The 13,557-nt window shown below is 50.4% G+C and overlaps 1 long non-coding RNA gene across 1 annotated transcript; it reads right to left on the reverse strand.

The window, feature by feature from the left end:
- Positions 1-273: 273 nt before the first annotated feature.
- On the reverse strand, positions 274-8,444 carry LOC127681568 (uncharacterized). Its single transcript, XR_007977134.1, has 3 exons — positions 8,353-8,444; positions 1,582-1,715; positions 274-716 (listed from the first exon to the last, which is right to left on the reverse strand). It is a non-coding gene; the product is annotated as an uncharacterized LOC127681568 (long non-coding RNA).
- Positions 8,445-13,557: the final 5,113 nt, after the last annotated feature.

The following is a 13,557-nucleotide window of genomic DNA, read 5'->3' on the forward strand; positions in this document are numbered from 1 at the left end:
CCACCTTCCCTTACTCCAGATGACATAGCCTGATTTACTGAGTCGTAAACAAGGAAGTGTGTATATGGGTTAAACCACACACCTCATTTAAAAATGCCTTTCTTCTCGCCAGGTGTCCTAGCACACATTTTAATCCCAGCACTTGGGAGGCCGATTCAAGGTTGAACTCTCCTGAGTTTGAGGCCAGCCTGGACTGCATAGTGAGTTGTGGGACAGCCATGGCCCCACAGAAAAATCCTGTCTCGAAAAACCAAAGCAATAGGAAACAAACGATTAAAAAGAGAGAAAACCTTTATTCAGGCTGGCTGGGAGTCCAGTCAGGAATTCAGGACAAAGCGGAGCACCACTAGGTACTGGGGAAAGGACCCTTTAAAGGTAAATGCACATCCTGGTCTCTCGCTCAACAGCCGCACCTGCAGGGAGCGCTTTGCAGAAGCTGGCACATTAATAAACTTAACTGGGGTATTTTTTTAAAAATGATTTTTTTTTTCTGTGCATTGGTGTTCTGCCTGCTTGTCTGCCAGGTCACCAGGTCCTTTGGAACTGGAGTCACAGACAGTCGTGAGCTGCCATGTGGGTGCTGGGAACTGAACTCAGGTCCTCTGGTAAAGCAGTCGGCATTCTTAACCGCTGAGCCAAGCTGTCTCTCCAGCCTTAACTGGGGCATCTTGACCTCGGGTCCTAGAACAGAGTCGAATCGTTTTCCATGGGCTTCTCTATGAAGGAGATCAAATTCTAGTTAAACCTGTAATGGCCTCAGCAAGAGTACAAGATGGAGGAGCCTCTGTTCTGTCCTGCCCTGTCACATGGAGATCCAAACTTGCACCTCCAAACTCAAAGAGTTCCCCCTGCTGAAGCATCTCTCCAGAGTCTTTTCTCCAGAGCTCCTAGTCTAAGCTCTTTCCTATAGGCGTGCAAGTTTGGGGGTTCTCTCCCTAGCTACACAGCGCCTGCCCAGAACACGCCCTCTCGTGCCACTTTAGACCTGGAGGGACCCCTCACGAGTTACCTTCTCCACCAGTGCCTGAGACCCTGTCTCTGACAACTTTCATTCTGACCTGTTGGAGACGTTCAGTTTGGGGTTTTCTACCTAACTCGGTCAGGCTCCGGGGCTGAAGGGGCGGCTTAGCAGGTACGATCACGTACACTCTCACGGAGGACTTGAATTGGCTCTCAGCACCCACGCGGGGCAGACTGTGGTTATTCAGGCTCCCGGGGAGCCAACACCCTTTCGGGCTTCTGAGGCCACCTGTGCTCCTGTGCACACACTTCCACAAGCACAAAATTAAAAGTGGAAAAAAAACACCTTAAAAAAAAAGAAATCTAGTTTTCAATATGGGTTTCTAAGAAGATGCTGAATACAGAAGCAGAGGAATTTATGCCATTTCCTCTCGGTACTTCCTTCCCCTGTCCTTGGGTGAAGGAAGAGCGCGTGACTACGACCTCGCAAAGAACAGAAAGCTTTCGGGGCGTTGTTTCTAGCCAGCTGCGGGCGTAATCCGCCCATTGTGATTCAGCTCTTCCCGCTGTTCTTTGGAATGAGTGAAAGAAAGAATAAATGAATGAATGACAAAACCTCACCTTTCCTCACCACAAAAGCCAGATTTGGGCGCTCCGGTGGGAGTCCAAGTATTTGGCAGCTGATGATCTGATGATTTGACTTTCAAAGTGACCTCATAGTGAGTCTGAGGTCAACGTGGGCCACGTGACCCTGTCTAAAGGCAAGAAAAAAGAAAAGAAATCAAAGTAAAAAAAATAAAATAAAATCTATGCCGGGTGGTGGTGGCGCACGCCTGTATTCCCAACACTCTGGGAGGCAAAGGCAGGCGGATTTCTGAGTTCGAGGCCAGCCTGGTCTACAAAGTGAGTTCCAGGACAGCCAGGGCTATACAGAGAAACCCTGTCTTGAAAAAAACAAAACAAAAACCTAGCAGTACTTATGTCCCTAAGCAGTGGCTATCAACCTATGGGTTGCGACCCCTTTCATGGGTGGCTGGTGACAGATCATTTCACCTACGACCCTTACAAAACACAGATACGGTACGATTCAAAACGGTAGCAAAGTAACAGTTATGAAGTAGCAGCAAATATAATGTTCTGGTCGGGGGTCACCACAACCTGAGGAGCTGTCTTAAAGCCTCAAAGCATTAGATTAGGAAGATCGGAACCCGCTGGCCTGAGGTGAGAGATAATCCGTCCACTTTTAGAACCTGTTATTCCGACGGAGTTCACTCTTTGGGTGGGGGGAGGGGGAAGGCCTAATTTGGCTCTGGGGAAAGTATCAACATCAACAAGTAGGTTTGGTGACGTGTCCTCAGATTGCTGAGAGCCTCAGGATGGAAGGCAAGGATGGGAGTGGCTTGTCTAGGGCCCCTCCCATAGCCACCCCTCTCCTCAATCCATTAAAGAAATATATATGGGGCTGGGATTTAGCTCTGGGGCGTACTCCAGGCATGGCCTATGGTGCAGGAATAGTTTTGTTTTTGTTTGTTTTGGTTAAAGTCTACCCTAGTTGGGGCTGAAGAGATGGTTCTGGGCTGAGAGCACACACTGATTTGTTTTGTTTTGTTTTTTGAGACGGTCTCATTCTGTAGTTCAACTTGCCTGGCCCAGAGCTCACAGAAATCTCCCTGCCTCTGCCTCCAGGGAGCTGGCATCGCAGCCGCCTTCCTTTACTCATTTTTAAAAATAAACTTATTTTTATTGTATGCGTATTGGTGTTTTGACTGTGTATATCTCAGTACGAGGGTGGTAGGCCCCTTGGAAACAGGGGTTACAGACATTTGTGACCTGAGCTGCCTTGTGGGTGCTGGGAATTGAACCGGGTCCTTTGGAAGGGTAGCCTGCTGAACCATCTCTCCAGCCATCTATTCTTCACACACACACACACACACACACACACACACAAAGTACCTCCTAGAAGGGAGGCATTCCAGAGCTTACTAACCCTAATTCAGAGACGCTTACCCATGAACTTGTACCTATTAATTCCTCTCAGACAATACGCCCTCTGCGCCCAGCTACCCTGTAGTTGCACACATGCTTGCCCGGTAGGAGACAGTAGTTCAACAGGGTTGCGAAGGGATCTGACACCCTCCTATTTACATTGGTCCAAACACCAATCCATATACAAAGGACAGGACTCCAGCCTTTACCCTTATTTCCCCCTGAAGACTCAGAGGGCATATCTTGGCCTTCTCTCTCTCTCTGATTTTGGCTCCATGGTGAGTGGAGCCATACAATCTGAGCCTCTGGAGACAAACAACACTCTGGGAGGTGACGACATGTTGGGGATTGGATCCAATGCTTTGAATTGATCAGGTCCCCCAAATCGGGAATCTGTGTGTCCAAACACTGAAAGTCCTCGTGTGACAGTTTCAGCACCAATGTTGTGATCATAAAAAGAGAAAGGGGTTTAGAGAGAATGTGGTATATGGCGGTGTGGGAAGGGGGTGCCTAGGCGGGCCCATGCTCAGGCATCCCTTCCCCCGAAGAGACCAGACACACACAGACATGGTATAGAATTTATTCAGGGCAGAGGATGGGAGTTAATGGGGTAGTGGAGGCAGAGAAAGGCAGAGAGTAGAGAAGTAGAGGACGGTCATGACCATGTGGAGAGAGGGGGGAGGGGAGGAGAGTCCAAGAGGGCAGAGAGGAGAGAGGTGAAGAGAGGCCAGAAGAATAAGAGATAAGAGGGAGAGGAGGGGCCTAGAACCCTCTTTTTATAGGCCAGGCCTACCAGGCTGTTGCCAGGCAACTGCAGGGAGGAGAGGCTTACCTGGTTGTTGCCGGGTAATTGTAGGGTGGAGCTTAGACAGAACCCCCAACACTTTGTCCCCAATTGGTTTTTGATCCATCAATAAAGAGCCAACAGCCAATGGCTGGGCAGGCAAACCGAGGGGGAAACCTTTAGATTTGTGCAGGCTAGGAACTGAGAGAAAGGGAGGAGGGAGACAGATCAGATTTAGAACTGCAGAAGGAAAATCATCCAGAATGTAGGTGAGACGGAATGTGGGCCCCAGAGGCCTGCCCAGAATCGTCTTGGACAGCAAAGACTGAGGGCAGGGGGTGGGGGGGCCCAAGGCAACAAAGATAAAGTATAGAATTAGAGGCAGTTAAGCTAGGGGTACCAGAAATGTGTGCTAGCTGCGGGGAGGGTTAGAACTGCTGAGCCTTTGAGCTAGTCAAGGCATATTAAAATTAACTGGTGTGTGTGTGTGTGTGTATTTGTATTTGTGTTTGAGTGTTTTGCTTACGTGTATGTCTGGGTACCACATGTGGCTTGCTCAGAAGAATATATCCGATCCTCTGGAGCTGCTGCCATGGATGGCGGTGAGCGAGCCCTCATGTGGGTGCTAAGAGTCAAACCAAGTCCCCTGCCGGAGCAACAAATGCACTCAACTGGTGTCTCAGTCAGGGTTTCTATCCCTGGACAAACATCACGACCACGAAGTGAGTTGGGGAGGAAAGGGTTTATCCAGCTTACACTTCCACACTGCCGTTCATCACTAAAGGAAGTCAGGACTGGAACTCAAGCAGGTCAGGAAGCAGGAGCTGATTCAGAGGCCATGGAGGGATGTTCCTTACTGGCTTGCTTCCCCTGGCTTGCTCAGCCTGCTCTCTTATAGAACCCGAGACCACCAGCCCAGGGATGGCACCACCCACAAGGGGCCCTTCCCTCCTTGATCACTAATTGAGAAAATGCCCCACAGCTGGATCTCATGGAGGCATTTCCTCAAGGGAGACTCCTTTCTCTGTGATAACTCCAGCCTATGTCAAGTTGACAGAAAACCAGCCCTAGTACAACTAGTGAGCCATTTTGCAGCCCTTTGGCTTTTTAAAAATTACATTTTTAAACCGGGCGGTGGTGGTGCACGCCTGTAAACCCAGCACTTGGGAGGCAGAGGCAGGCAGATTTCTGAGTTCGAGGCCAGCCTGGTCTACAGAGTGAGTTCCAGGACAGCCAGGGCTACACAGAGAAACCCTGTCTCGGAAAAAGCAAAAAAAAAAAAAAAAAAAAAATTGCATTTTTAAGCTGAGTGATGGTGGCACACACCTTTAGACCCAGCACTTGGGAGGCAGAGGCAGGCAGATCTGTATGAGTTCGAGGCCAGCCAGACTTACAGAATGAGTTCCAGGACAGCCAGGGCTACACAGAGAACCCCTGTCTCAAGCATTCTTGGGCTGGAGAGATGACTCAGTGGTTAAGAACACTGACTGCTCTTCCAAAGGTCCTGAGTTCAAATCCTAGCACCCACATGGTGGCTCACGGCCATCCATAATGAGATCTTCTGGAATGTCTGAAGACAGCTACAGTGTACTTACATATAAGTAAATAAATCTTTAAAAAGCAAAAAAAAAAAAAATTGTTTTTATGCCGGGCAGTGGTGGTGCACGCCTATAATCCCAGCACTCGGAGGCAGAGGCAGGTGGATTTCTGAGTTCGAGGCCAGCCTGGTCTACAGAGTGAGTTCCAGGACAGCGAGGGCTACACAGAGAAACCCTGTCTTGAAAAACCAAAAAAAAAAAAAAAATTGTTTTTATGTGTGTGCACACACGTAAGTTTTTATGCATTTGCACACATGGGTGTGCGTGTGGAAGTCAGAGGACAGCTTGCAGGAATCACATACACAGAAGCCTGGAGCAGGGAGGGCCGGGAGTGTAGCTGTTACATAGGGTTATCACAAAGGCCCCAGTAAGGGAGCAGGGTGACACGTGGGAGGCAACTGAGGAGGGTCACACAGGTTCAAGCCCAGCCAGTTATACAAAATGACTCCAGGCCAGCCCTACAGGCCTGTCCAGCCCAGGGCTACATAAGGAGATTGTGTCACGGGGAAGAACAATAGGGCTGTCCTCCAGATGACTCTTGGATAAAAGGAGTTACCACACAAGCCTGACACTCTGAACTCTGTCACTAGAACCCACACACAAAGGTTAAAGGGGAGGACTCACTTCTAAGAAATTGACCTCTGACCCTTATCTGTATGCCTTGGCATGCCTATTTACATACATACATGCAAATAAACTATATATGTATATATGACGTGTGTGTGTGTGTGTGCACGCATATATGTATATCCCATAATTTGGGGCCTGAGGGTGTGGCTCAGTAGTAGACTTGCAAGAGGCCTTGAATTTGACTCTCATCAGCACTAAATAAATAAAATAGTTATAAATAAAATAATTTTAAAAAAAGGTTTGTGGGGCTAGAGAGATGACTCCGCAATTAAGAGCATTGAGTGTTCTTTCAGAGGTCCTGAGTTCAATTCCCAGCACCCACCTGGTGGCTCACAACCACCTGTAATGGGATCTGATGCCCTTTTCTGGTGTGTCTGAAGACAGTGGCAATATATTCACATATATAAAATCTTTTGTTTGTTTGTTTTTTGTTTTTTCGAGACAGGGCTTCTCTGTGTAGCACTGGTTGACCTGGAACTCACTCTATAGACCAGGCTGACCTTGAACTCAGAAATCTGCCTGCCACTGCCTCCCAAGTGCTGGGATTACAGGTGTGTGCCGCCACTGCCCCCGCTGCCGCCCCCGCCGCCGCCACCACCACCACCTGGCTCAGAATAATCTTTTTAAAAAACAGGTTTATTACAAAGGTATTATGTGTGTTTTCTAAGGGATTCAAGGACTAAAGAAAAGCAGAGAGGCCCCAGGGGGCCCTGCAGTTCCATCTGTGTATACTCAGGAGTAGGAAACCATTTATCTACCCAGGAAACCTGCTGCGAATGTCCAAGGTGGCTCTCTCCACAGGAGCCAGCTGAGGGAACCTGGTCTGTCAGCTGAGGAGTGGACACGCAGGAGAACATTCTTACAATAGGGTGTCACTTCTTCACAACAGAGAGGGGCCACAGAGCTGGCTCTCTTTCAAGACCAGGTCTACATGGGTAATCCTAGCTGGCCTGGAACAAGCTTCGAACTTGGAGTGATCCTCCTGCCTCAGCCTCCTGGAAACATCTGATCTCCTGGAACGGGACTTATGTAAGTGCTAAGAATCGAACCCCGGTCCTCCAGAAGAGCAGCCAGCACTTTGGACTCCGGGTCTGGAGAAAGACAGTTGGAGTTTCCAGAAGGGCTGCGGGCCATCACTGATTTCCACATGGCTCTCTGGGTTACAGCTCCTAAGACACCTCTCTCCAAATTCCCAAGGGCAGAAGTATTCATTCCACACATACTTACTAAGGGCTGGCCTTGTGCCGGCTCGTCTGTGCGAGGACAATTGGGAACAAACAAGGCGGCATGCTGGGGGAGGGAGTTGCGTTCCGGACCTGTGACCTGAGGCTGCCCCTCCTTCGGGCCTTCCCCTGCCGATCTCTCGGCCTAGCACCTTCTGTCCTCTCAGCCACAGCCCCACTCCCTCACTTTTGGTTATTTCCGCATTCTTCAGCAGTCCCCGCCCGAGGGAATCTGCCCTCTGCCTTCCTTCCTCCCCACCTACCCTCCGGAAAGCTCACACAAAGTCTTCACACAAAGTGATGTGTTTATAAAAACATAAGGAGAGGGAGGATATGTTCTATGGAGGTGTAGTCAGGTATGGGGGAAGGGGGTGCCTGAGCGGACCCACGCTGACCCATCTCTTCCCACTGTGGGACCCCACATGCTGATGAAGATGGTATATAGTATAGAACTGAGGAAGAGTTTATTCAGGGCATGGGGAGGGGAGTCAGGGTAGTAGAGGCAGAGAAAGGGAGAGAGAGACCAAGAGAGACATAGACAGAGAGAGAAGAAGAAGGGGGAGGAAGAGGAGGAGAGGCCGGCTAGGAGCACTGGGGAGCAAGAGAGGACCAAGAGGGGGTCAGCATCCCCTTTTATAGTGGGTCAGGCATACCTGGCGGTAGCCAGGTAACTGTGGGGCGGAGCTTGGACAGAATGCTAACGCAAAGCCTGATGGGCCAGCCCTTCCTGGATATCCTAACCATTTGCACTCCAGGTTACTCGTCTATAATGTGGGGACCTACCTCCCTTTCTTAGGGCTGTTAGTTAGTCCGCCATGGTTGTGCCCGGTACCTGCTAAGTCTTTCTTCCTCACTGGTGGCCACATGGGTCCCTGGATCCAGGTGTCCCTGGCCATCTGCTCTCTGGGGAGCCCTGCCCTTCAGCCAAGTTTTTGTTTGAGTAGTTGAAGCCATTTCTGGCATCACAGTGCCAGCGCGGTGGTGGCCAGTTCTCTGCCATTTCTGATCAGCTGCCCTGGAGGGACTCGAAGGGACACAGCCCGGGAACGAAAGCCAACAGAGCTCAGGTCCAGGAGAAGGAAGCGCTCTGCTTCCTGCAGCCTCTCCTAGGTGGCAGGTCAAGCCTGACTCAGACGACGGACGGACCGGAAGAGCCAAAGTGGAAACTTACCAGCCTCAGACTGAGGTGTGGGGATGCTGTGCAGACGGGGCCTCCTGGTCGGCGCCCAAAAGGCAGATAGAAGAGAGGAGCGGACGCCCCTCCCACCGGCTACTCCCTCCCACTTCCCCGGGAGTCCAGGGTCCAGGTCACGACTGCATCCCCTCCCGAGAGCTGGGGTCAAAGTGCACAAGGAGGGAGGGTGAGCCTTGGACCCAGTGACCACTTCCTCTGGCTCTCACCCGTGGAGGCCACTGTCCTGCTTCCCAGGACAGTACCTGCCTGTCAAGTCTTAACTCTGACTCCAGTTCATCTACGCCGCCCCATTCCTCAGCCTTCCCAAGGCCACAGGCTAATGTTGTCTGTAAATGGAGGTAGGGAGAACTCCAGATCCCCATAGCAGGAGTCGAGACACCTAGGTGTGGCTGCTGGCCAGCTGGGGAGGGAGGCGTCACACCTCTACAGTCTTTTCTTTTTCTTTCAATAAAGAAGCTCCCTTCGTAGATCAGGCTAGACTGAAACACACTATATAGAGCAGGTTGACCTCTGGCAATATTCCTCTTGTTTCTGAATCCCAAGGGCTGGGCTATAGGCAAATTTCTTTCTTTTCTTTCTTTCTTTCTTTCTTTCTTTCTAAGATTTATTTATTATTATATGTAAGTACACTTTACTGTCTTCAGACATCCCAGAAAGGTCATCAGATCTCATTACAGATGGTTGTGAGCCGCCATGTGGTTGCTGGGATTTGAACTCAGGACCTTCGGAAAAGCAGTCAGTGCTCTTACCTGTTGAGCCATCTCTCCAGCCCCATGCCTGACTTTCATCTGTAAAACCCTACCTGGCTCATGCCCCTCCATCCTGCCACAGCCCACCGCCTTTTGGATTTGTTGGGATTGACTGTCCTGTGACTGCCCCTGACAGTCAGCTGTGTCCCGAACACCCTCTGCAAGGAAGGCTCTTAGCCCTGCTGAATTCCACGTTCACCCCCTTCTCCTGCCTCCCTTTTCAGGGTCCCAGTGGAACAGACCCCCAGCCCACGCCTCTGCTCTGCTTGCTTCTCCCCATGAGGCTGAGCTCGCTGCCCTGCCCATCTAAGGAAACATCCCAGCACCCATGAGTCGGGGGAAGGAGGATCAGGGGTTCAATGTCACCCTGGCCTCCACAGCTAGAGTTGGGGGCCAGCCTGGGCTACATGAGACCCTGTCACAAAATGGATGAGAAGCAGACACGGGACCCAGGGGTGCACGAGGTCTCACAATGGCTGAACTGTCCAATGGTATCACCCAGAGCCCTTGCCTCCTGTGCAAAGGACAGGCCTGGGTAGTCCCCTTCAGGAGGCCAGGATTCAGTGCCTTCCCAAATGTGGCTTGTGCCCCCCAAATGGTAGGACTTCAGGTATCCTAAGAACTTGCCAGACCCTAAGTCTAGCTCTGACCCTGGGAAAACATGGCCACCTTTCTCCTGACCTTCGAGAGTCACCCAGAACGGGAATGTAGGAACTGTCAATTATCCCCGGGTGTTCCCCTCAAAACTTAGAGGTTTTTTCTCAAGAATGACAGCAGCCAACCAGAACCAGTCCCTCCCACTCCGTATGACTGCCCCTCCTCAGTCCCCCCACTTCTCTGTCTTCCCCACACTCTTTCCCAGGCTGCCCTGTGGTAGCTGCTTCCTGTGGCCATTTTTAACTGTTACCCTACTTCCTCTGGGGCCCCCCCCCCCCTGAAGAAACCTTCCATAAAAACACCCGGTATTAAGTGAATTCTTTCCAGGCTAGCTCATTGGTGGAACCCAGACTCTCACAAGACCCTGGTTCCGGTGCCATAAAAGGGAAAAAATTTAAAGAATTCCTGCTCATTTTAAGCGAGTGAGCCGGGTGGGAGTTGCCAGCAGCTCCAAGAGAAGCCATTTTAGATCAGGTGTAGAGAAATTCGTGTGCCAACAGCCATCAGTTTCTCCACAAGGGGAGGGTTTTGGGAAACCTACCCAGACAGGACAGGATTTTTATTTTCTCTGAGACAGGGTTTCTCTGTGTAGCTCTGGCTGTCCTGGAACTCAAGCTGTAGACCAGGCTGGTCTCGAACTCAGAAGTCCACCTGCCTCTGCCTCCCAAGTGCTGGGATTAAAGGCGTGCGCCACCACGGCCCTGCTCAGGACAGGATCTTTACCCACACGCCTTTCACAGAGCTCTAAACCAACCCATAGACAAGGGGAGAGGCTTGGATCTGGCAACCAGCAGGAAGAAGGTGCTGGGTGGACAGCTCATCGCCTGGCCAAAGCCAGGCATTTTCCACACAAGGCAGGTCATGAAAGGGTTCAGTCCACAGTTCAGCCTCTGAGAAGTGGCGTGATTCACACACACCGGATGCTAGGCCTCTTCTTGGGAAGCTGAAGATGTTGCAAAACACTTTCTAAAGTTCAAGGGCTGGGCCGAGCTCCCTCAAGGACTGAACACATCAATGGCTTCCCTTCCCAGGGCTGAGAATGTGGTTCTGTAATCGCAGCAGCCGCAACAACGCACACATGCCAGGCACAGGAGCACATGGTTATCGAGGGGGCTCCTGGGTGAAGGTGGTTGGCACCAAGTCTTTTTTTTTTTTTTTGGTTTTTTTTTTTTTTTTTTTGGATTTGTCTTTTTCGAGACAGGGTTTCTCTGTGCAGCCCTGGCTGTCCTGGAACTCACTCTGTAGACCAGGCTGGCCTCGAACTCAGAAATACGCCTGCCTCTGCCTCCCAGAGTGCTGGGATTACGGGCGTACGTCACCACCGCCCGGCTAGTTGGCACCAAGTCTTAAGACTGCCAGAATTCGGGTGAAGACTTCCAGAGGTTCTGAGTTCAATTCCCAGCAACCCCTGTGGCTCACAACCATCTGTGAAGGGATCCGATGCCCTCTTCTGGTGTGTCTGAAGATGGTGACAGTGTACTCATATACATAAAATAAATAGTAATCATAAAAAGACTGCCAGAATTCACTGGCAGAAGGAGAGAACTGAAATTCCTGCAGATTGTGCACACACACACACACACACACACACACACACACGCAGGCACAGATGAGATGAGTTGTGGCATGTAGTTGCCCCTCCACAGAATAAATGTTAAAACGTCTTTGTGCGTGGGGGGGGGGGGGGAGTTGGTTCTTCCAGAGGACCAGGGTTCGATTTCCAGTACCCACCTGCACCTGGCAGCTCACAACTGTCTCTAACGCCCATCTCTACACAGATATACATGCAGGCAGAACACCAATTCACATAAAATAAAAATAAGACTAAAATTAAAAAAAAAAAGTCTTGGTGTTTTTATTTTCGTGTGTATGTGTGTACTTGTGTGTGAGCTCACATATACCACCATGTGTGTGCAGCAGCCCCAGAACAGAGTGTTAAATCCCCTGGCACTAGAGCGGTGGGCAGATGTTATGAGTGTTGGGAACCTAACCCAGGTCCTCTGCAAAGACAGCCTGTAATTTTTTTTTTAAATTTGTTTGACTTATGTGTATGAGTACACTGTCTCTGTCTTCAGACACAGCAGAAGAGAGCACTGGATTCCATTACAGATGGTTGTGAGCTACCATGTGGTTGCTGGGAATTGAACTCAGGACCTCTGGAAGAGCAGTCAGCACTCTTTTTTTTTTTTTTTTTTTTGGTTTTTTGGATTTGGTTTTTTCGAGACAGGGTTTCTCTGTGTAGCCCTGGCTGTCCTGGAACTCACTCTGTAGACCAGGCTGGCCTAGAACTCAGAAATCCGCCTGCCTCTGCCTCCCAAGTGCTGGGATTACGGTCGTGCGCCACCACCGCCCGCTGCAGTCAGTGCTCTTAACCGCTGAGCCATCTCTCCAACCGCAGCAGCCTGTCATCTTAATTGCTTGAAGCATCTCTCCAGTCCTAAAAAATGAACAATCGGGCAATCACAAGACACAAAGTAGGAGCTACAGGAGAAAGATGAGACAAGGGACCCAAACAAGAAGCTGTTCATCCAGAGGATCCAGGTTCAATTCCCGGCACCCGCTTAGTGGCTCACAGTGTCCTGTAACTCCAGTGCCAGGGGCTTGGTATCCTTTTCTGGTTTCTCAAAGCACAAGATGCACAGAATATGCTTGTAGGCAAAACACCCATAAATATAAAATAAAAATAAATTTAAAAAGTACAATCAAACAACCTTCAGGGTTTTGTCCATTTATTTATTTAGTGGTTTGGGTGTTTAGAAACATGGTCTCGCTGGGCGGTGGTGGCGCACGCCTGTATTCCCAGCACTCTGGGAGGCAGAGGCAGGCAGATTTCTGAGTTCAAGGCCAGCCTGGTCTACAGAGTGAGTTCCAGGACAGCCAGGGCTATACAGAGAAACCCTGTCTCGAAAAAACCAAATTAAAAAAAAAACCAAACAAACAAAAAAAGAAACAGTCTCACGTATCCCAGGGCCTCAAGATTTTCCCCAATGAGTTTGAAGTTCTGATCCTCCTGCCTCATCTCCCAAGTGCTGGATTACAGACAGGCGCTCCCACCCCTGATTTATCTGATTTATGCAGTGCTGGGAAATCAAACTCTGAACTCTGGCCGTCAGGCATTGTGGTAAGAGCCTTTGCCCACTGAGCCCTTGCAGGCCCTTCTTGTGTTTTGTTTTGTTTTGTTTTGTTTTGGAGACAGGTTTCACCCTGCGCCCGTGGTTATCCTGGAATTTGCTCTGTAGACCAGGCTGGTCCCGAACTCAGAGAGATCCTCCTGCTTCTGCCTCCCCCAGGATTAAAGGTGTGGGCCACTACCACCTCAGCTTGTCTGTTTTTGAGACATAGTCTCTCTGACTATCCCAAGGTGGCCTTGTACGATAAGCAATCCTCCTCCCTCTGCCCCCACCCCTCCGGGACTTCCGGCAAGCATAGGCCTGCTCTGCCATCGCCTGGCCCCTTCTGAAGGGCTGACTGGTTGAGTAGGCAGCAGCAGGCCCTACAGGAGGAGCAGACACATGTTAGTGAGGTCATACTCCAAGCACCTGGGTGTGGCCTCAGGTGGGAGAGACCCTGGCACAGGACCACGGGCAAGTTCAGGGCTCCCGAGCAACTCCTGATGGCTCTCTGTGCAAGAGTTCAAGTTCTCAGGTCTCATTCTTGAGTTTCCGGGCGTCCCCTCCTAGCGCGTGAGAGTTTGGGCTAGGAAGGGGCTTAATATCCGGCTGCAGGTCTCCGTAGGAGAGGACGCATTCCTGAGTCAGCTGGAAAAGTTTCATGG

This window comes from Apodemus sylvaticus, chromosome 3, assembly GCF_947179515.1.
Source record: "Apodemus sylvaticus chromosome 3, mApoSyl1.1, whole genome shotgun sequence".
Lineage (NCBI taxonomy): Eukaryota > Metazoa > Chordata > Mammalia > Rodentia > Muridae > Apodemus > Apodemus sylvaticus.